Source organism: Narcine bancroftii, chromosome 4 (genome assembly GCF_036971445.1).
Source record: "Narcine bancroftii isolate sNarBan1 chromosome 4, sNarBan1.hap1, whole genome shotgun sequence".
NCBI lineage: Eukaryota > Metazoa > Chordata > Chondrichthyes > Torpediniformes > Narcinidae > Narcine > Narcine bancroftii.
In genome coordinates this window covers 299,637,720-299,660,917 of record NC_091472.1, presented here as the reverse complement: position 1 = coordinate 299,660,917, position 23,198 = coordinate 299,637,720, and the positions used below count along the sequence as shown (strand labels likewise).

At 38.9% G+C, this 23,198-nt stretch overlaps 1 protein-coding gene across 22 annotated transcripts in view; it reads left to right on the top strand.

Annotated features, from left to right (window-relative positions):
- Window positions 1-23,198, top strand: part of LOC138762153 (myosin-IIIb-like) — a 550,501-nt gene that overhangs the window by 228,656 nt on the left and 298,647 nt on the right. The gene's annotated exons all lie outside the window — the stretch shown is intronic.

The following is a 23,198-nucleotide window of genomic DNA, read 5'->3' as shown; positions in this document are numbered from 1 at the left end:
GACGGTAATGCTCTTTCTTTTTGCACCCCAAGCAGGTCACTTCCTTAGCAAGACAGAGTTGTCTGGGGTGCTTCAGCTCGCTGCATTAATGGCACCTTGGGTGTCCCATCATGGCGGCAGCAGCAATGGGGTTGTGGCTCACTATTGCGGAGGCCATCTGTGATGCTGGCTCCCAACATGGTGGCGCCCACAGTCTGCACATGGAAGCCCCATTCTTACCAGCGATCTCATTGACGTTGCATTTGGGCCGAGTCAAGGGTCCTAGCAAACTGGAAGGCTCTCCCAGGGGAAGCCTGTCCTCCTCGAGCAGTCGCTGACAAATGTAGTCAGACCTCACTCCAGCCACGCAGTAATCTCGGACCAGCTCCTCCACACACTGGGTTACAGGCACTGGGGATGTAGCAGTGCCCCAGCAGTCTCTCCCCAAGTCATACAGTGCTTGGAGAAACTTGTCCATGGACTCATCGGGTTGCTGTCTCCTCGAGGCCAGTTAATACCGTGAGTACACTTTGTTCACCCAGGGTTGGTAGAGGTTGCGCAGCTCAGCCATAGCCTCTGGGTAGGTCGTGCAGCTCCGGAACACCAGGTATACTCAATGGCCATCTCTAGTTTGCAGGACCTTGAGTTTATTTTCATCTGAGTGCACCAGGGCCGCTGCGACTTCGAGGAAGTTTGTGAAACAGGTGATCCACTACTTGTACTGTTTGGCAGCTCCGGGAGTCAGTGGATCAATTTTGAGGCGGTCAGGTCTCAGCAGCCTATCCTTCAGTGTGGAAAATTAATGTGTATTAAATTGATATACACTATTAATGACTCTAAAGATTGAGTGAGGAGTGATAGGCTTTAATGCACATTAGATTCTGACTGGCCCAACTCCATGTGCTTAAATGAATGGAAGGGGGCAAGGAGGTTGACCTTTATAGCCAAATCACAGGGGGAAGGATTACAGGGGATCAAATCATCAGTGGGCGGGCCAGCCACTTATGTACAGAGCAGCATATACATATATACATATCACTACAATCATCCATATCAATAATAATTTTAAAAACTTAACATTTGAGCAAATGTCTTAAAAATACATTTTTAAAGTGATTAGAATCTTGAAACTAACCATAATTCATTTTTGCTGATGTAACTGCCTCAGTTTCCAGGTTGTGTGCCAAATACCTGAGCACTATTTGAATCTATTGAGAGCATCATCCAAACTGTAGCATTTCAGTTTATTTAGGCAGTATTCAGGTAGCCAAATTATTTATCTGCTACCCAGGTGTCAATTTCCACAAACCAACAATGTGATTTGAAGCTTACAGTTAAGATAGACCGGGGAGAGCGGTGACACAGTGCTGCTCCCCAGTGTCCAACCGTCCAGTCCTGATGCAACAGCTCCTTAAAAGTTTTAACCACCCTGTAAAAAGAGTTCAAACAGTGTTTTTAATTAAAATCCTGAAACTTTAGTGTCTGCGACCAAGATGGCGACCACGAGGGGTTGCAGCTCCGTGGATCAGCAGACTGGTGCAGGGCATCAAAAATGAGGTGAATTGCCCCCGTTGAAAAAGACAATCAAAGGAGGCAACCCTACAGGGTGGTGACCATGGCAGCACAGCTGTGAGGGGCTCAAGTACTGAAGGACCCACACAGACTGCAGGCGGTCAGCGACTTGTGGACAAGGGATTCACGGAACCAAGATTTGTGAAGCTGCTGAGTGCAAGAAGGGCTTCCATAGGGCCTCTGGTACTGAAGGCTTTCTGATTGTGTTGGAGTTATGGATCTGGGGCTTGGGTTACTTATGGATCGAATAGGGGTCTGTATGATTGCAGAGGCTTCAGGAGTCCTCATCATTCAGGTGCCTTGCCATTTAGCGTGGGCGATCATGTCTCTCCATCTGTCGTGATCTCTGTCCCTCCGAATTGTTCTTGTTGCCTCCCTTGTTCTACTTAGGTGAAGGCTGCTTTGAGCTGAGACTGTAGTTGATGTTGAGTTGATGACTATACATGGGAAAAATACTGAAGTGGTTTCCCATTGCCTTCTTCAGTTGCAGTGTCCATACTGGACAGGTAACCCTAGCCATTGATCAGCAGATTCATCTGCCCAGCGTTTTTACTTTTACAACCATAAATTACAATTTGTAGAATCTGCTTGTAAAAACCATTCACCATCTTCAATCCATGGCTTCACGTGACCCTGACTGTGAGGCTAAACAAGTACTGCACCTTGCCCAAGGGTGACCTGCAGGAGATTGGACAGAAGGAGCGGCTTACATCTCCTTTTGCACAGACATCGAGCTCCAGGAGTACTGATGGCAAATCCACGAACACTCAATGTCTCAGAAAGGACTCTCTTTTGCTACTATATCTCTCATACTGTAAGTGGGTGCTAGTTAATATTAATGGTGACTCTTTGTCTGCCTTACCGCAGGCAGAAGGAAATTTTGTACAATATTAAATTTTCTCTTATTACATGACAATAGAAGAATCTTGAATAAAGATAGGCATTGCTCTGTGCTTGGAGCACATGGCAGACAGTAATCACTTCTACATGACCTAAATGCACACAATATTTCAGAGCAAGTGGGAAGACAGGATTCAAGGCACACAGATTGTGTCCTATGCATACCTTGCTAGCTTCTACAGACTATTAAAAGAATCATGGATACAGGAAAGTCTGATGAACAACTTTGTGGAGAGCTGACTGTCAAATGATCTTATTGTGCAGAGAAAATGAGATTCAAAAGACTCTCTTAAAACATACCTGAAGATTCCCCACATTACACACACCATGAGGAACAATATGCATTAGAACATCCTGTTTGATGTATTCCCCCAAAAAACAGAAAACTAGAACACAACTTTTGAGCATAGGATGGACTAATCAGCCACCCTCGTGCATATTGTAATACGATAGATTAGGTGTCACGCTCTAACTGAATGAGTGACTGACAGCATCCAATAAAACATAAAATTAGTGTTTGTTATCATGGCTGAAGACAGATAATCCATTATGGTACATGAAGAAAAATCCAAATAATATTTCGCTGATGGCAAGTTAGTGGTTGTAGAGAAGCAGAATAGCATAATTTCTCTAGAAGTATTTATTCTTATAGAAAATGTGCAATGCAGGCATTATTTCCTCAAAACCAAAGACACAGACAGAATTAGGTCAAAACCAAGATTATGAAATACTGAACAAATCAAAAAAATATTGAAAATGAATTTATCATTGAGATATTTGCTGAGAAGCCACCAATAGACATTTTTATTTTTAGCATGCACGGTATTTTGGAGCTATTTGAACTCTTGCTTTTTGAAAGCTGACAATCAAGAGTGGTCATATTTAAGCATCCGCTTTGCAAGCTCATGACCACCACTTGTTGATGAACTCTCTGAAACTATATTCCAATATAATATTCCAGCAGTGGCAACCAGGCCTAGATGACAGCAATATAACTTTCCATGAAAGGAGCAGAGATCTTCCTTTGGATTTCTGCTGCAAATAGCATCTATTCAGCTTTCATTTCTAATCTACTAATCAGTTGGCCAGTGTACGACATAATCGTTTTAACAACATAACAGATATTTCTTAATATTTTCTGGGCTTACCTATACGAGGCAAATTTGGATTGAATGGCTGGCTAAGGAACAGAATTCACATGTAGCCTTTGGTAATATAAAAGCTGTTGATTACTTGGTGTATTGGTTTGAAAATGAACAGAAAAAGAAAACTAGGAAAAAAATCTGCAGGTGGCACGTGCAAATTTTTTCCAATAGTGTGCTAGTTCCTTTTTCCTCCCAATATTGTGGCAAAGTTTTAATTAATTCCAGGCAACATTACATTTCCTGGAAATTGCTGCAGTGCAGTTAAGATGGGCAGTGGCACAAAATGAACACCATTTCGTTCTGTTTAGAAATTCATCTGATTTAAAAATTAATCTGGGCTAAAATTATGGGGCTATGCATCAAATTTACTTCATTCATCAAATGAGTCTGAGGTTTTGTCTTGTGATATTGGAAAAAGTCTTATATGGTTAATAACAACAAATTCGATTCGCCCCTTGTCACAACAAGCCAATAGCAGATGCCATGTTGCTGGCCCTCCACTGTGAATTAGATTATCTGGATCACAAGAAAACAAATGTGAGGCTGTTGTTCATTGACTCAGCTTGGCGTTCAACACCATCATACCTGCAAAAGTTTGGGTTTCTACTTTTTCCTCTCTGCAGCTGGATCTTTGATTTCCTCATCACCAATCTGTGCAGATTAGCAACATCACCTCCTCCTTGTAGACCATCAACATGAACATCCCAAGACTGCAGGTTTAGTTCCCTGCTCTGTTCTCTATGCACCATATCAGGTTCTTGAACTAACCCCCACAACAGTTCTTTTGACCTGCTCTCGCCTGGTATAAATTATGCTTTCTTTTCAGTATAACTCTTTTCTCTTTAAATTGTGCTTTTCACACAGGAGATGAATGTTAAAAATAACCTGTAGACTGTTCACAGTAGCATCCTTAAACATGTTTAATATTTCTGATCAACCAAAATCTTCAGTAGTTTGTGTGTAGAATGAAATAGAATTATGAAAGTGTTTGCTTTAATAGTTACTATTATCAGATTTATTTGCTCTTGCTGCAGCATGTAGGACAACTGCACCTTTTGGCTGTCCATGCTAACAAGATCTGTAATTAGTTCCCTTGATGGAACCTTGGGGTTGTAGAATAATTTTACATTTTTAAAAAAATTTTAGACATGCAGCACAGTAACAGGCCCTTCTGGCCCATGAACCCGTGCTGCCCTAAATAACCTAATTAATCTACATCCGCACATTATGAAGGGTTGGAGGAAAGCAGAAATATTGAGGAAGCTTGGGTCCAAAGAGAACAAGGAACTAGAGAAAATAAGCTTCAGCTAAAAACTAGTCTAAAATTGGAGAGCTTGAAAGCCAATAAATCCCAAGAACTCAATGATCTACATCAGATTTTGAAAGAGATTAGCTAAACATAAAATGGATACTCTGGTTGTCATCTTTCAACATACTGTGGATTCTGAAATTGTTCTTGTGGGTCAGAGGTGGCAAATAATAGGGTCACATTTAAGGAAGAATGGAGTAAAAAGTACAAAACTACTAACCTATTAGCTTGGTGACTGGAGTAGGGAAAATGTTGTCTTCCATGATATGTGTAAAATCAGAATATAATGGATTGAGCAAGGTCAATATGGATTGATGGAAAAAAATCTTATTTGGTTAATTTGGTGTTCTTTAATGGTGTGACAAATGGAATCCAGAAAGGGAACCATTAGATGTAGTATTTTGGATTTTAAGAAGTCTTCAATAAACTCACACAGGAGGCTTATGGGCAAGATTAGAACACATTAATTTTGTTATAATATACTGACATCAGTTGAGAGTTAGTGATTTGACAAAGCTAAAGAGATCCTTATCAGGTTGGCTATTGATTTTTTTAATCAATTAATTGGCTGAAAAGACAAATATCACATCACCAAATTAATTATGTTTAGGTGGTTATATGTAAACTGAACTAGAACATGACAAGTGGGATATAATGTGGAAAAAAAAATAGAAGGTTGTTCACTTTGGTGCACAGAACAGAAAAACAACATTTGTTTCAAATAGTAAGAGACTGGATTATGTGACTACTCGAAGGGACTATGTGTGAAGGATACATTTTGGGAACTGCAATCTACCACATTTGGGTGGCACAGTTAGCAAAGCGTTTAATGCAACGCTGTTACAGTACCAATGAACCGGGTTCAAATCAGTGCTATCTGTAAGGAATTTATATGTTCTCCCAATGTCTGCATGGGTTTCCTCTGGTTTCTCCAATTTCCTCCCACCTTCCAAAATGTGTGGGGATTATAGGCTAATTAGTAAAGGAGGAAAAACCCAACACCTAACCCCAACCGACCAATTTTCCCCTGCAACCGTGTCTGCCTGTCCCGCATCGGACTTGTCAGCCACAAACGAGCCTGCAGCTGACGTGGACATTTACCCCTCCATAAATCTTCATCCGCGAAGCCAAGCCAAAGAAGAAAGAGTGTATTTGGAGCATGGGCACATGGGCCAGACAGGCCTGTGCTGCACATCTAAATTTAAAATTCAAAGTTGGGCTCATGATAGTGTCACTAACAGCCCATTCCCTCACAGAACCAGGTGGTTCCTTACCCTTACCATTTGCTATAGTAATAACAATACAAAACTGCAGGTTGTTAATCCAGTCTGATCCTTTTCCTGCCACTTGTATGACTCAATCTTTGTAAACTATACTGTCTCAGAACAATTTTAATTTCCCACCTGAATTCAGTTCTGAAATTGAAATACTACAATGTTAGCCTGATGATGTCCTAGAACTCCAATTTTGCCAATCTTCCCTTCCAAATTCACAGAAGATTATTATCTTGGAAAACAACCTTGATGTCTTATTATTTCTGGTAACACATGAATCTACTGGAGGAAGATGGTGTGGATGAGGAGGATCACAAATGTGTTTTATTTTTCCTTTCCACTCATAACGATTAAGAGGAAAACCAGTTTGCATCAGATTTGGATTACCTGAGTAACCAAGCCACTACTGCCTTCAATATAATTCCTTTGATCTTACTTTCACTTTCTCAGGCAAAAACATGGAGATTTTCATTTTGAGCAAACCGTTTACAATAAGGTTATAGTACAATGATCACAGTGGGTTGAGTAGTGAAACCTGTCTGTTTCCAATCAATGACTATAGAATGGAGATCTGGACAGTCACCTGAAAAGAAGGAGATTTGATGACGTCTTGTAAACTATGATGAAAGTCATTGAGGATGTGTGACAGCTGACATGTTGCTGGAGGGTACAGATTGCTTTGCTGATATATTCTAGGGCCAAATTATTCAAGATCATTTATCAAGGCCATTTGCATTATTACAATAAAATTCAACTATTAGGGGGATAGATTCACTGTTTGGAACATGAGGGAAGACAATAGGAATTAGTTGATATTTCTATACATTGTGATAGGTTTTGGATTGGAATGTTGATTTTGACTTGTTTTTTAATTTTTCATCACATGCATCAAGACATTTATAAGTCTGTAACAGAGATAAGACATTTGGGTATTAAATTAACTCCCAACAATTAATGCAATACACTAGTGCTGGAGAAACTCAGCAGGTCACACATCTACAGGAAGTAAAGGATAACCATTGTTATGGGCCCGTCTTGTAGATGCTGAGTGACCTGCTGAGTTTCTCCAGCACTTTTCTGTATTGCACAACAACCTCAACATCTGTTTAACTCCAACAATTGTGATCTATTTTGGCGAAGGGAATTAACCTTCAGTATACTTAAGATGAGAATTAATGAGTAACAGATTTCCCAGGGTTCACAGACACATACAGCATGGAACCAGGCCCTTCAGCCTACTGAGCTTATGTTGACCAAGGGCATTCCATCATCAATAATTCCATTTTCTTCACCACATATACCTATTTACTCTATCCATGTTCTGCCATGTACATACACATTGCATCAGTTCATCTAAGATGTTTTTATGCTGATTCTTGTTTTGTTACGATCCCAGAGGGCACCAAAACCCAGTAGCAATAGAAATTCATTAAGACAAACGGTTACTTAAACAAAATTTGCTTTTAATTTTTTTTAAACATAAAAACAGGATCAAACTAATAAGTTATATTATTAGAATTAATTTAACTTAACCTAACTTACTTAACCCCTTCTCATTCTAAGCGCACGTGTATGTAATGTATATATGTTCAGGAAAGTTCTTTGCTTTAATAGTCCAATTATTCACTTCTCATCTCTCCAGTGTTAGGCAATTCTTACACTGTGCATAGAATTTAACATTTATGAAATTTCACCAGGCTTTGGTGCTTAAAGGTAAATGGTTACCGCTCAGGAAGGTTCTTGTTAGTTTCAGAGAGAGATTTGTTGCTCATTGGACACAGTGAATTTTGCAAAGACAAAAGAACTGCTTTAGAAAGAATTTCAAAAGCAGGTGCAAATGAAAAGTCCGGCCTCAAGATCTTTCAAGGATTGGTTTTGGATCCTTGGAGGAGGTTTGGTTTTTACAAGCAGAAAGAGAGAGAGAGGGAGAGAGAAGTCAGTTCTGCAGTAGCTTTAGAGGCTGCAACTTGGCAAGCTGGCAGGCTCGTTGAAGACAGGTTGTGAATTTTGAGTTCAGCCTGTTCAAAACCTTGTAGGCCTTAGAAGAGGAAATGGGTGGCTAGAGTGTTTCTCCTGAAATAAGGGAACCAAGAGGAACTCTGTGGTGACCTGGAAGAAGAGGTTATCATTTGGAAAACCCATGATGGGCAAGTTTCTTTGGCAAGACACTGACATTACTGATTGGAGGAAATCATTTTGTGTGGGTCCAATGAACAACAAATATCTCTCTGAAACCAACAAGAACCTTTGTGAGCAGTAACCATTTGACTTTAAGCACCAGAGCCTGGTGAAAATTCATAAATGTTAAATTCTGTCCACAGTATAAGAATTTTCTGATACCAGTGAACTTAGACTGTGAATCAAAGAACTTTTCTGAACTTATACACATTACATACATGTGCGCTTAGAATTAGAAGGGGTTAAGTTAGGTCAAGTTAATACTAATAGGTTAAAGTTTGATCCTGTTTTTATGTTTAAAGAAAATTAAAAGCAAATTTTAAGTAACCATTTGTCTTGGTGAATTTCTATTGCTGCTGGGTTTTGAGGTCCTCTGGGCTTGTAACAACACCGTGGTTGAAGTAAAAGCACACAATGCTGGAGAAACTCAGCCGATCAAACAGTGTCCTTTACATAGCAAAGGTGAAAATACATAATTAACGTTTTGGGCTTGAGCCCTTTATCAGGTATGGAAAAATGTAAGCAGGCATCTGAACAAAAGAGTGAGGGGGGAGGTTGAGGTGTAGTTGCAAAGGCAGGAGGTGACAGCAGCGATCAAGGTGAGGAGGGATGGCTAGGTGAAGGGAGGGAGGAGAACTGGAAGGGAAGAAGGGAGGGGAAGAGGAGAGCAAGTTAGCAGAAACCAAAAAAAGTCTATATTAATGCCATCTGGATGGAGAATGCCAAGACAGAAATTCATGTGTTCCTCCAATTTGTGGGTGATCTTAGTGGGATAGTACATAAGGCCATGTGAGTGTGGGATTGTGACACAGAACTGAAATGGTTGGCTACTGGGAAGTCTCTGTCACTTTAGCGGTCTGAGAAAAGGTGCTCTGCGAAGTTATCTCCCAATCTGTGCCCAGTCTCTCCGATGTAGAGAAGGCCACAAAGGTTCGAGGTTCCTTTTATTGTCACATAATAATATAATAAAAATGTAATGTACATGATACTTTAACTTTTTCCTGCTCTAAGACAGACAAAGAGTCGCCATTAGTATTGTTTGGTGCTTCTTACAATGCAAGAGAAAGAGAATCCCTTCAGAGGCACTGTGTCCTTGGATTCACCTTCTGTGCTTCCGCTGCCTCTGCAGCCGCACAGGCTCCTGCTTAGTGCATTGGCAATCTGAGCTCCAGATCCAAACCTCCAACATGATCGGAAAGTATCCTGGCTCCGATATCTGGTTCCCATGACATAATCTCCTGCTGCCCACAGCTTGTATGGGTCCATCAGCCGCTGAGCTCCTCGCTGGTAACTGCCATGGTCACCATCCTGTTGGGTTGCTTCTCTGCTTTTCCTTCTCCCTGTTTCTGGTGCCCTGTGCCAGTCTGCTGCTCCCCTGGTGTATGCATCTCCTCATGACTGCTGTTGAACACAGGCACCAACATACTGGGTACAGACCTCGCAGTTTCAGGTTTAACTTACAAATATTGTCATCTTCTTTAACAGGCTGTTTTAAGCCGGTATGGAGCCGCTGACATTAGGACTGGGAGTTTGAACCCTTCGGAGCAGCACTTTGTCTGCACTCTCCTGGGTTGGCACCTGCAGCAGTGCCACCTTTTTTTTCTCTCATCAGATCATGCCATGAAGCATTTAGATAAAATCAGACCGTATTTGTCTAAAATGTTGAATACTACATCATTGAATATTTTCCGGAATAGCACTCCAATGGTGAAGGATGGGGGAACAAAATTATTGGATATTTTTAATAGATTTTAATAGTTTTTCATATGTTTCATAACTTGCTTGGATTTGCTTTTAAATTTCTATGTGGAACTGCTTGACTTCCATTTAAATTTACAGCATAAAATAATTCACTTTTACCTTACTGCAAATAAAAACAAAGAACAAAAGTAAAGGTCACAATCTTGTATCAGGAAAGCTAAAGCATTTCTAATAAAACTAATTTAACTTTTAATTTAAAACTATGCCTTTCGGCTACATCATCCAGAGACAAGGGCAGTTTCTACTAATGACAGCCATCTCCACATCACGATTTCCCCTTCAAACACCTCCTCTTTTTCCAACTTGCTAACTCAATGTCTGAAATCTTGCACTATGTCTGAAATCTGTGGAAATTGTGCTGACCTGCTGCATCACCGTCTGGTATGGGAACACTTATACCCCTGTGCGTAAAGCCATCCAAAAGGTAGTGGACACAGCCCAGGATATTACAGGCAAAACCCTCCAACAGCACATATACAGGGAGTGCTGCTGTTGGAGGGCAGCAGCCATCATCAAAGAACCACACCACCCAGCACACGCTCTGGTCTCACTGCTACCATCAGGAAAACGGTATAGGTGCCACAAGACTTGCACCACCAGGTTCAGGAAAAGCTGCTACCCCTCCACCATCAGACTTCTCAACAACAAACTCAATCAGAGACTCATTTAAGGACTCTTACTTGAGCACTTTATTGATTTTCTTTGTTCTCTCTGTATTGCACACTGTTTGTTTACATTTGTTATCTGTTTACAATTCTTTTGTGTACATGTTTATGCTGTGTACATTTTATTTTTTGCACTACTAATTAGTAGTAATTCTGCCGCACCCACAGGAAAAGGAATCTCATGGTTGTGTGTGATGTCATTTGCGTACTTTGACAATAAATCTGATAAGTGATACTATCACAGTCACCACCATTCCAGAAACTGAGCTAATCTGTTACTACCTTTGTTATGTTTGAACCTTAGGTGAGATTCAGATCCATGTATTTGAGATGATCTATTACCCCCATGTTTCTTGCCTGTTTTCTTGCTTACATCAGGTCCTAGACTTTTAACTTGCACTAGCGCCTGATTAACCAGTACCTTACTTTTAAAAATATTGAACAAGGGTTACTGTAACCCTTGCCTATCTTTATAATTTCATTTGACCTTTTAATCTTGTATTTCATAGCTCCTATTCTTCCTCAAATTCACAAACTAGAAAGTGCAATTCAACATGAGATACTTGACAATGAGATAGACAACAGACTCGCCAAGGCAAATAGCGCCTTTGGAAGACTACACAAAAGAGTCTGGAAAAACAACCAACTGAAAAACCTCACAAAGTTAAGCGTATACAGAGCCGTTGTCATACCCACACTCCTGTTCGGCTCCGAATCATGGGTCCTCTACCGGCACCACCTACGGCTCCTAGAACGCTTCCACCAGCGTTGTCTCTGCTCCATCCTCAACATCCATTGGAGCGCTTACATCCCTAACGTCGAAGTACTCGAGATGGCAGAGGTCGACAGCATCGAGTCCACGCTGCTGAAGATCCAGCTGCGCTGGGTGGGTCACGTCTCCAGAATGGAGGACCATCGCCTTCCCAAGATCGTGTTATATGGCGAGCTCTCCACTGGCCACCGTGACAGAGGTGCACCAAAGAAAAGGTACAAGGACTGCCTAAAGAAATCTCTTGGTGCCTGCCACATTGACCACCGCCAGTGGGCTGATAACGCCTCAAACCGTGCATCTTGGCGCCTCACAGTTTGGCGGGCAGCAACCTCCTTTGAAGAAGACCGCAGAGCCCACCTCACTGACAAAAGGCAAAGGAGGAAAAACCCAACACCCAACCCCAACCAACCAATTTTCCCTTGCAACCGCTGCAATCGTGTGCCTGTCCCGCATCGGACTTGTCAGCCACAAACGAGCCTGCAGCTGACGTGGACTTTTTACCCCCTCCATAAATCTTCGTCTGCGAAGCCAAGCCAAAGAAAAAAGAACTTGAATACAAAATTCTAGGAATACATGTGTATAGTAGGGTTGGTTGATAAAATGGTTAAAAAGCACAGAGTCAAGGAATTTTACAACATGAGATGAGACAAGGCCCTTTGGTCCAACTTGTACATATTGACCAAGTTTCCACCTCAAATTAGTTCCATTTGCCTGTGCTCGGCACACCTCTTCTAGGATCCTGGGCTTTATAAAGCACTTGTTTAGCTGAAGATGGTAGTATGTCCAGTTCAAATGTAAAGGTTTGTAGGGAATACAGGAGAGATTTATAAAAATAATTCTCAGAATATGAGATTTCACTTCTGTGGATAGAGCTGCAAGAGAGTCTGATGGAGGTATTTAAAATCACAAATAATATAGGCAAAGCTTGTCCAAAAAAAACTTCCCACTGCAAAGCGATCAAGGTGGAATAAAATTGATGCACAAAAGAAGCAAAAGGAGATATTTTGTTACCACCAGAAGTGTTAATGGAGGTAGATTCAATTACAGCATCAAAGGAGAGCGAAATAAATGTCCAGGGGAAAAAAAATTCACAGTTTCAAGGAGAGGTTATATAGGAGCAGTTTGAATGCTTTTACAGGGAGCTAATATTATCTCAATAGACAGAATGTCCTCCTTGCACTTGGTCAGAATCACAAACAACAATGAGAAAACATACAGGAGGGAGATAGATCAGCTCGTTGAGTGGTGTCACACTAGCAACTTTGACGTGGAGGACATAGGACATGGGATCCTAAAATTCCCGGAAAATAGAAGAAAATGATTATCTAACTGAAGTAAACAGATCAAAATATGAAGGAAGAATATGAGAACAGTTCACTTACCTTTTAAAATGCCTTTGAAGCAAATAATTATTGTTGCTGGATTGGATGAAGGTGTTGCCTCCTAAATATGAAGAGGCCTTTGACGCAGAGAAATCCCGGATCTGGAGTGATGAGCAGGACTCATCAGAGAGTTGAGTTGCTGGGAACAGCAGCAAGTGTGACCAGCCTGCCGGCTGGGAAAGATGGCTTTGGGCCAAGGAAAACAGATTCTTTTAGCAAGGTCAGAGTATTGAATTCAAGTGAGATGATTGATTTCAGTGATGAAGGGAAGCTTTCTTCATGGTCTCAATTTTTGGAGGATTTCAGGAAGAACTTAGCAAGCATTATGGAACAAGAACAAGAGGGGAGAAAATTTGACAATGTTAAACAAGTTAAATATAAATCTAAGACTATACAAAAGAATAAAGAGAACACTGATGAAGAATTGCAAGAGATGGTATGGGAAATGTGGAATCATATGAAGATAATGCAAAAAGAAATAAAATATTTAAGATCTGAGGTTAAGGATATGAATGAAAAATGCAGGCAATTATCAACAAATATGATGCAAGTACAAGAACAAAAGGGTGAGGAAAATCAGGAAGTTATTAAGGTTCAATAAAAAGTTGAAAATGTAAAGGAGAAGCCGGAAAAATTGGAGTCTGAAGTTAAGGAAGAAATTGTTGAGAGGAAGATAAATTCAGGAAAAATTGAGATGAAAAATTTTAGTAGGAGAAACAACATTAAGATTGTAGGTTTGGAGGAAGGAGAAGAAAAGCATGACATGATTCAGTTTTCCATGGATGGATACCTAAGGTTCTCGGGGTAAATCAATTTGTAAGTCCAATTGAAATTGTAAAAGCACGACCACAATCAAATGAGAAACCTCACTCTATAGTAATTAAGTGTTCAAAATATCGAGACAAAGAAAAGATTTTCCCCTTCGCAGCAGAAAAAGTAAGAATTTAAAAAAGTCCATTTGAATATCATGGTTCGAAGGTTTTCTTTTATCCGGACATTATTACACAGTTGTTGGCTAAGATGAGACAGTTTAATGAAATCAAGAGAAGTCTTTGGGGAAAAAAGGATACGTTATGTTGCGTTACATTAAATTACGTTACGTTAATAGGCCGAGTAAGTGAGAAGGAATTATTTGAAATGAGGCAATGGACTAGTAAATTAGAGACTTTGTCCTGATGTAACACCTGAGAAGTGAAGGGTGGCAGACGGAGTCTATCGGTCACTGTTCATGGGTTCGTTTGAGAATTGATTCAACGCGGAATTTAAATTGGATAATGGAAGAAATGTGAGATTCTTAATGGATATATGATTAATTAGGATTAATATTATATATATTGGAATTTAACATTTGGAATTGATTTAAAACATAAGATTTACATATTTATATTTGTTATAATGTGCTGGTTTATGTAATCTTTAAAAAAAATTTAATTTCCATTTTTTTTCTTTTTCAAGTTTTTTCCAGTTATTTTGGGGGGAGGGGGCTTAGGCCTTTTTCTTTTTTTTCTAGGGGTCTTTGAGGGGATTGGGTGGGTTTGGGAGCTTCTTTTCTATCTTTTTTTTCTTTCTATTTTCTTTTTCAAACTTGCAAAAGTTATATATGTTAAATTGTGAATGAAATATATGTAATGTAATTGATTGTATGGCATCTATAAATAATTTTTTTTTAAAAACACCTTGCACTCAACGTTACCAAAACCAAGGAGATGATTGTGGAGGAAGTCAGGAGAACATAAACCAGTCCTCAAGGGCTCAGCAGTGGAGATGATCAAGGACTTCAAATTCCTGGGTGTCAATATTTCAGAGGATCTGTCCTGGAGCCTCCATGTCAATGCAATCATGAAAAGGCTTGTCAGCATCTATACTTTGTGAGGAGTTTGAAGAGATTCAGTATGGGACTGAAGACTCTCGAAAACTTTTACAGGTACTTCTACAGGTGTACCGTGGAAAGCATTCTGGCTGGTTGAATCACTGTCTGATACAGAGGTGTTAATGGTCAGGACAAGAGAAAGCTCCAGAGTGTTGATAACTTGGCCATGGATATCATGGACACCACCACTCACTCTTTTGAGGACATCTACAAGAGGCAGTGTCTAAAGAAAGCATCCTCTAACCTCAAGAACCCCCACCACCACCTCTTCACTCTGCTACCATTGGTAAAAAGGTACAGGAGCCTGAAGACAAGCACTCATCAGCACAAGGACAGCTTCTTTCCTTCTGCCATCAGATTCCTGAATGAACAATGAACCACAGATACTGTTTGACTGACTTTTTCTTGCACTTTTTTTTATTTATTTTGTAAGATGGTTTATATAAATTTTTCACTGCTACAAAACAATGAATTTTGTGACATCTTCATGACAATAAATTTTGATTCTTTTTCTGTAATTTATACTCTCACCAACAATTGTCTTCAGCTACTCTCATTATTTCCATTTGCCTTTCTATTACCTTTCATAAATGTTACATTTTACTATGTAGAGTTGTTTGTATCATTAATTATATCCCTAAAGCTGCTATATTCAGTGGTTAGAGCACTGGTCTTCTAAATCAAGGGTCGTGAGTTCATTCCTCTCTGGGGCCTCATTTTGTGAGGGGTGCTTGATAAGGTGGCAACTCTCTGTCTTATGGTAGACAAAGTTAAAGAATTTCATGTATGTTACATTCTAAATGTAGTAATGCGTGACAGTAATGGAACCTTTATCTTTTATTTGTATATGCATTAAAATAATGAAATTTGACTATATTTTCTGAAATAAAGTTAATATATACAAAGTGTGGTTTGATCACTTAGTTTGATTACTGTTCTTTTTTTTAAACCTTCTACTATTCTGAGAGGAATCTAATACTTGCCAACATTTAGAAATATATTATTCAGATAAAGCTATGCTGTGAGAACAAAGGATTTCCAAAGCATATCATGCAATTCAACAGTTAAACCAGCAGGTGTCCTTCAGCAGTAGTGGAGCTGCAGAACATATTGCCTAATTGCAGTAATTTAGTTTTATTGAACTAAATTAGCAGGAGTAATAAAGAAACAAAAATTGCACAGTATTAAACAATTTCTAATCTTGATTTGTATTTATTTATCAGTTTTCCAGTTATTGGAAATTATTTTGCAGATTACTTGTATATCAATCAGCTCTTGAAATCGTTTTTTTGGTTATAAGTTCAAGGTTTCTTTATTGTCATGTGCACAAATACACAAAATTTGTTACTTTTATTTGCTCATAAAGGCACTCATATGCGCCATTAGTCCAGCACCCTGATGAGAAAAGAAAGAAAAACAAAAAAGAGTACCTGCCACCTCCTCTGATGCTGTTATCTTTTGCACTCCTACTTCCTCTGTAACTGCACAGTCTCTCATCCTTTCCAACATTTAACCCAAGCTTCAGGCATCTGAGCCATCCTCCTTGACCCCTGGTCCAAAACCTGAGGATCTTTGGGAGCTCTGCTCACTTTTGGCACTCTCACGAATCCCAGTCCTGTAACCTGATTCCCACAAGCCAATGTCCAGCAGCCCACAGCCTGGTGTGAGGCCTTTGGTCACTAAGCCCTGTGATGTTCTAGTGATGTGGTCTCCTGTCCTGTGGAGTCAACTGCCAGGCTACTACTCCTTGTTGAGGGTGGGGAAGGGGGTGTGCGGTTGGGATGGTTGGGGGAGGGGGGGGGGAGAGTTCTTCTACTCAGATTGGCCTGCTGCTTCCTTAGAGTCCACAACTCTCAGGGTTTTGGCTGGCATGCATGGATGCTACCATCTGTGGGTTCTCCAAGTTAATAAAAAGCTTCCATTCCCATTCTTCAGGCAGTTTAAACCTGTACAGAGCTGCCAGGTGTGACAAACAGGCAGTAGGATCCTGTGGAGGTGTGCTGGAAGACACATCTCCACTCCTCCCTGGTCCATATCAACGGCAGCTCTGCTATTATCACAGCCACAGCAATGCCACCATTTTTCTTCTATTTTAAAAGATGTGTTTAAAGCACCTACTTTCCATGTCACATTCAATCTGCCACAGTTTGTTGAGAGCACTCCTCTAACATTTATATACCATGTGTTGCTCCATTTGAAATAATCTCTGGAACAAAATGTAACACAATTGGCCTGCTATTTCAGTATCATGCCATATTCATTTACAACATTGACAAAGATGAATTTTCTCTTTTGTTCAAAACCTTCTGAGTAAGATTTTTAATGGTGAAAAAGATGACTATTTGAATTGCGTGGGAATGAGAATGTGTTCATAATAAATATCTTTTCAATTCCACTAATAATGAAATAACCTCACAATAAAATTATTTATATTTTAATATTGAATGGATTCTATTTTTGCAAATCTAAATACAAACTTAAAAAATTGGTTACAATTTTATGTTTTTTAACAGCTGCAATTTGTAAAAAATCCATGCTGAGACCCAATTCTTTCTTGAGCTGCTTTCAAGGATACTTGGATGCTATAATGAGTTGTAATTAATTATCATCTGAAACCTTTCCAGGGTGCACGAGGAATATAGATTGAAATGAATTGTGGCCGCAAAATTTTTAGAAATATAAACAAATTTCACCAATTAATATCTATAATGTTCCAAAGTGAGAGTCCGAAACCAAACTTACATAGATCTAGGGAGAGATGGGAGCTGGACTTAGATACAAAAATTAATGAAGAGTGGTGGCAAGACCTATGTATGCAAAATATGACTGGAATTATTAATACCAGATATAAATTGGTGCAATATAATTTCTGACTTCAGTTATACCTCACACCACAAAAATTACGTAAATCAAAAGCTGATTTTTTGGAAATGTGCTTTAGATGTGGTGTCGAGGTTGGAACTTGCATTCACTTCACCTGACTATGTAGAAAGGTAAGGCCTTTTTTGGGTGACGTAATGGATTTATGTTAATCTTTAATTTAATGTTAATCTATATTTCTTATATATAAAAATGTTTTAGTAAATTAAATAATAGTTAAAATACTGTATCTTTGTTTAGTTGTGGGCTGGTACAGGATCACACACAGGTCACAGCATGTTTACAGATACACCATTGTACTCAGAAAAGAGTGTTCATTCTTGGAATCGCAAATTCTTGGACAGACAAAGCTAATGGATTTCAAGTGGGTTTTAATTATTCAAGAACTGCTGAAGGAAGCCATCTGTTTTTAATCAAATCCACTTAAGCCTCTTGAACAGAGATGAGATCAGAGGTTGTTATGGATATGGAATGGTTTTTAAAAAGGAACAGAATTTTGATAGAAATAAAACTGATAGTCATGTTGTTTCTAAGAATTGTGACTCACCTCTGTGATGATGTAATGGTTACATGATTTGGAGAAATATATAACTGAATTCAGACATTTTGAGTTCAGTTTGGAGAGTACAGAAGTCAAAAAACCCTGTGTGACAGGGGTTGAAACCTTTGTGAAAGAAAATGTTGAGTTACAGTCACAAGAATTGATGCTGTTGTTGTGTGTTACTCCTGGGAAAAGGGCAGACATTAGAAGAGTTCTGATAACTTTTATTGACAGTTTAATCATCGATTAATCATAAAATTTTAATGGCTTGTAATAAAGTAGTAACTGATAAACCACAGAAAACTCAACTCAACTTTAGTAAAGATTTGTTTAAACAAGTCATAGACAACAACGACCTAAATTCTGCAAGCGACTGTAAAGGAAAATAGTCACTACAAATTTTGGTCTACAAAAGATGGAACTTAAGACAATGGAAAGTTGGAGATTGGATTTGGAATTCAGACTGAATAAATGGATTCTGCTAAGAGCATCTCGAACAAGAAGACACAATCATCAACAGGCCATTGAAGAAGTGGTAAGCCTTACTAAAGGATTCCTTCTGTGTGTTTATTACAAGTTAGAACACAGTTTGGAAAAACTGCCACTTGTCTTTTGAGGTCTGTTTTGGAATTGGAATTTAAGTTGTGCATGTTTAATGTCTGAGTACGACGGTTGACGGACTGGATAAGATGGCAGCCACCAGCCGCTGAAGCAGCTGCACCTGTGGAACTACATGTCAAGAATATGACAGTCACAGAACTTAAAGAAGAATTGCAATGGCTGCAATTAGATACAAGTGGCTACTCTTCAAGCAAGATTGTATAAGGCAATAGAAAGATAGGAGGTAATGGCTGCTGGGATACAAATCCCACAGAATCACTGCAAAAAACATCAACAGAATCTAAGATCAGCCACATGGAAATGGCTAAAGCTGTGCCACAAGATGGTGGTGAGGAGGCTGGGCAATTCAAAATGGAGACAAAGTCAGGTACTGAGGCAACATCTGACACACATGATGTACGACCAGAAGATAGTGCAAATACAGGAAGCAAGAGTTCTAGAACAATCTCCAGTGCTTCAAGTACTGCATCTACACATGTAAAAGTTCAAGTTGATACGGCAGCTTTTGAAGTGGAAAAAGATGAGCAGGAGGAGTGAATAAGAATAAGACGGGAGCAGCTATGGAGAGAAGAGGAGAAGTTGCAGGAGGAGCAGCTAAGAAGGGAGGAAGTGCAGCTAAAAAGGCAAAAGGAGCAACCAGAACTGGACAAAAGAATTGCTGTTAATCAGGCCAGGTCGAAGGCACTAGAAGGCTCAGAGGTATCTGGTGCTCGAAGTAAACTATCTAAAGTGTCTGATGCTGTAGAGTTAAGTTTGGAGGAAGGACATAAATAAAGCAAAATATTTAATAATACCAAGATTGAGCTAGTCCTACAGTTACAAGATGTGCATGGCCCCGAACTAAACAGGTTAAGGCACGGTGGTGCCAGATCTCAAACCTCAATAATGACCCCATTGGACAGAGATATGAGCCTAATGCTATCTTACGAAACAGAATATTACCTGGTCCCAGCAGTTAATAGAAATCTGGGTGAACAAAGTAACTCATGCCCAGGCATGACAAGGCAAGGTGAAATGGCTGCATTGTTAATTCAGTTACAGACTCTCTCTTCTCTGCCCAAGAGAAAGATTCCAGTTTTTAATGGTGACCCACTTCGATTCCAAGTGTTCATGAAAAATTTTGAACACAGTATTGAGATTAAGAGCCAAAACTCAGAAGATTGTCTATATTATTTGGAACAGTTCTTGAGTGGACAACCACAAGATCTTGTAAAGAGTTACCAGCATATGTCTCTGAATGAAGGATACCAAAATGCTAAATTCATACTAAAGAAGCATTTTGGCAACAATCATACAATTTCTACAGCTTATATAAAGAAGGCTCTTTCATGGTTATCAATAAAACCAGATGACATGAAAAGTTTGATTGTGAAGCAAACTTTCAGGGAGTTTCACTAAATTCTCAGCTCTTATAGGGTCCAGATTTGACCAGTACATTGATAGGTGACTTAACTAGAATCCATAAAGAACCTGTCGTCATTATTTTAGACATTGAAGCAATGTTCCATCAGGTCCGAATGAAGACTGTGACTTGTTATGAGTCCTTTGGTTGCCTGATGGAGACTACGGTCAGAACATGGTAGAATATAGAATGGCAGGGCATCTATTTGGGGCTACTTCATTACCAAGTTGTGTAAATGTTGCCATTAGGAAGTGTGCTGAGGACAATATGGAACAATTTAGGTGTCAAGCCATAAGCACCATCAGGAATAACTTTTATGTGTATCTGTCTCACTTCTGTAGCTACAGTTAAAGAATCAATAGCTCTTTATTATGAGTTAAGAGTGATCTGAAACAAAAGAGGCTTTCTACTTATCAAATGGACAAATAACAGTGGCCAGGTATTGCTGAAAGAAATGAATTTGGACTTAGACCATGACAACCTTCCTGTTGAGAGGGTATTAGGTGTATTCATTGTGGCTTCCTTATGTTCAAAATAATTTTGAAGGACCGACCTCTCACAAGAACTGGTATTCTATCAACACTCAGTTTGATATATAATCCTCTAGGAATATTGGCACCAGTTGTCCTGACTGACAAGAAGATCCTGCAAAATTTGTATATTTGGTTGGCATGATGAGATACCAGAATCTGTTGTACAGGAATGGATGTGTTGGATTCAGGATCTTCAAAAGCTAGAAGACTTCAAGATTAACAGTTGTTTCAAACCCACAAATTTTGGAACTGTAACAACTGCTCAATTGGATCATATTGCTGATGCACGTGGAGATGGAGTTGTCAGTTACCTGTTACTGCATAATAACAACGATCAAGTACATTGTGGATTTCCAATGGGAAAGGTCAGAGGGCTCATTGAAAACTGTTACTATCCCATGAATGGAGTTGATGGCTACTACCATGGCGAGCAGAATGGACGCATTGTTGAAAAGAGAGTTGCAGGTGAAACTAACAGACTCCATATTTTAGATGATAGCACCTCTGTGCTGAAATACATCAACAATAAAACCACAAGGTTTCAAACTTTTGTGGCTAACAGGATCACTTGTGTCCAATAAAGTGGAGATATGTTAACGCGGTTAAAAATCCTGCCAGTCTGGCTTTCCGAGATTTGAAAGTCAAGTCTTTTCTGAAGAATGAAATATGGGTGTCCGGGACTCAATTTCTTTTATGGCCTCTAAAGGAGTGGCCTCAAAATCCTAATAAATTAAAATAAATTTTACCAGAAGACCCTGAAATCAGGAGTAAGACTGCAAATACTGTTCAGATAATGTCTGAACAAGTGGACCCGATTACCCACTTAATCCACTACTTCTCATCCTGGTATCATTTGAAAAGGGCAACATCATGGATGCTCAGGTTTAAAAGATTGTTTCTGAATATAGAACAAAAAACAAACAAGCAATGTTCCTGCTCAATTTCAGTTGAATAACATCCATCAAGGAGATCTACCACAAAAGAAGACAGGTAATCTAGAGACTCAAGGAAAGGGACATCTCACAGTTAAAGAATTGATTAATGCTGAAATGAAGATAATCTGCTTTTGCCAGAGGAAGGAAGAGATTTACAGATGAAATTTCAAGTCTGAAGAAGGGAATGAATGCCATGGACCATTCAGTGCCTCAAAATTCCTGGTTAATGGGGAAGATTGTTAATACCATCCGGGACAAAAGAGGACTTGTACATCAAGTTTGGATTAAGACTAAAACTAGTTTTCTGAACAGACCAATTACCGAAATATGTCTTTTACAAGAAGCAGAAAGTTTTGATAATTGACTTTCACTTTATTTTGAAATTTAACTGATATACACTTCTATGTACTATATTTGATTTTTATTTGGAATGGTAATTTAAAAAAAAATAATAGCTTGAGGTTAAAATGCAAGTTGCAAGCAAATTCTGCAAGCAGTCAGTAGCTGTTGACATATTTCATGCTGTCTCCTAGAAACATATTTCTTCAAGGTTATAGCTAGTTTTCTCTGTGTGTTTGAAATAAATGTTTAGGTTTGATTTTCTTTGTTTTATGAAAATGTAGACACTAGAAGAGTTCCAACAACTTTTACTAACTGTTTAATCATAGTTATAGACCCATCTAGCAAAGTTTTAATGGCTTGTAATAATGTAGTAACTGATATAATGTTAAATAAACTGTGAAAAACTCAACTTCAGTACAGATTTGTTTGAATGAGTCAAAGACAATGACATTCTAATTTCTGCATGCGATTATAAAGAAAAATAGTCACTTTATTCAGTTCCCCAACATTTACACTGATGAAATCTCCTTATAAATGTTGTTTAATGCAGTGTTCAAGTCATTATTACAATTAACTGTTACCATTTAGTTTAATATTTGTTTTAAATTATTTGTTGCTATTCAAGTATTTTTTACTAAAATTCAATTTTTTCATAATATTTTAACGTTAGCTCCTTGAATCACATTTTTGATGAGGAATTATTTTAAAATCTTAGGAGATATTTAAAAGAATGATAGAAGCCCTCACATTTCTTGCTGCTGGTAAAGCTGAAGGCTGTGCCTTCCTGAGTGTCAGAATTCTCAGTTGAAAGCCTTGATACTGTTCAAGTTTGAAATAATTGAAGTCAATAAGGTGGCCTCTCTACATCTGTTTTTAGGAAGTGTTCATAGACCAGAGTTAGAAAGTTAAGCAGTGGAAGTGATCAGTAAGATTCACCAAATAAATGTTTATTTAATGCTTTAGCAAATTCCTTTGAATAAATTATCAACGCAATAAATTCTAGAACCACATCTGAATTGGCTTTGTCACGTGTGCTAATATTGTTTTGATACCTCATGATAAGAAATGCTATGGATTCATTGGGAAATCAACAATTATTTTATTAAATTTCATTGCATATAGACTGTAGGAATGTTG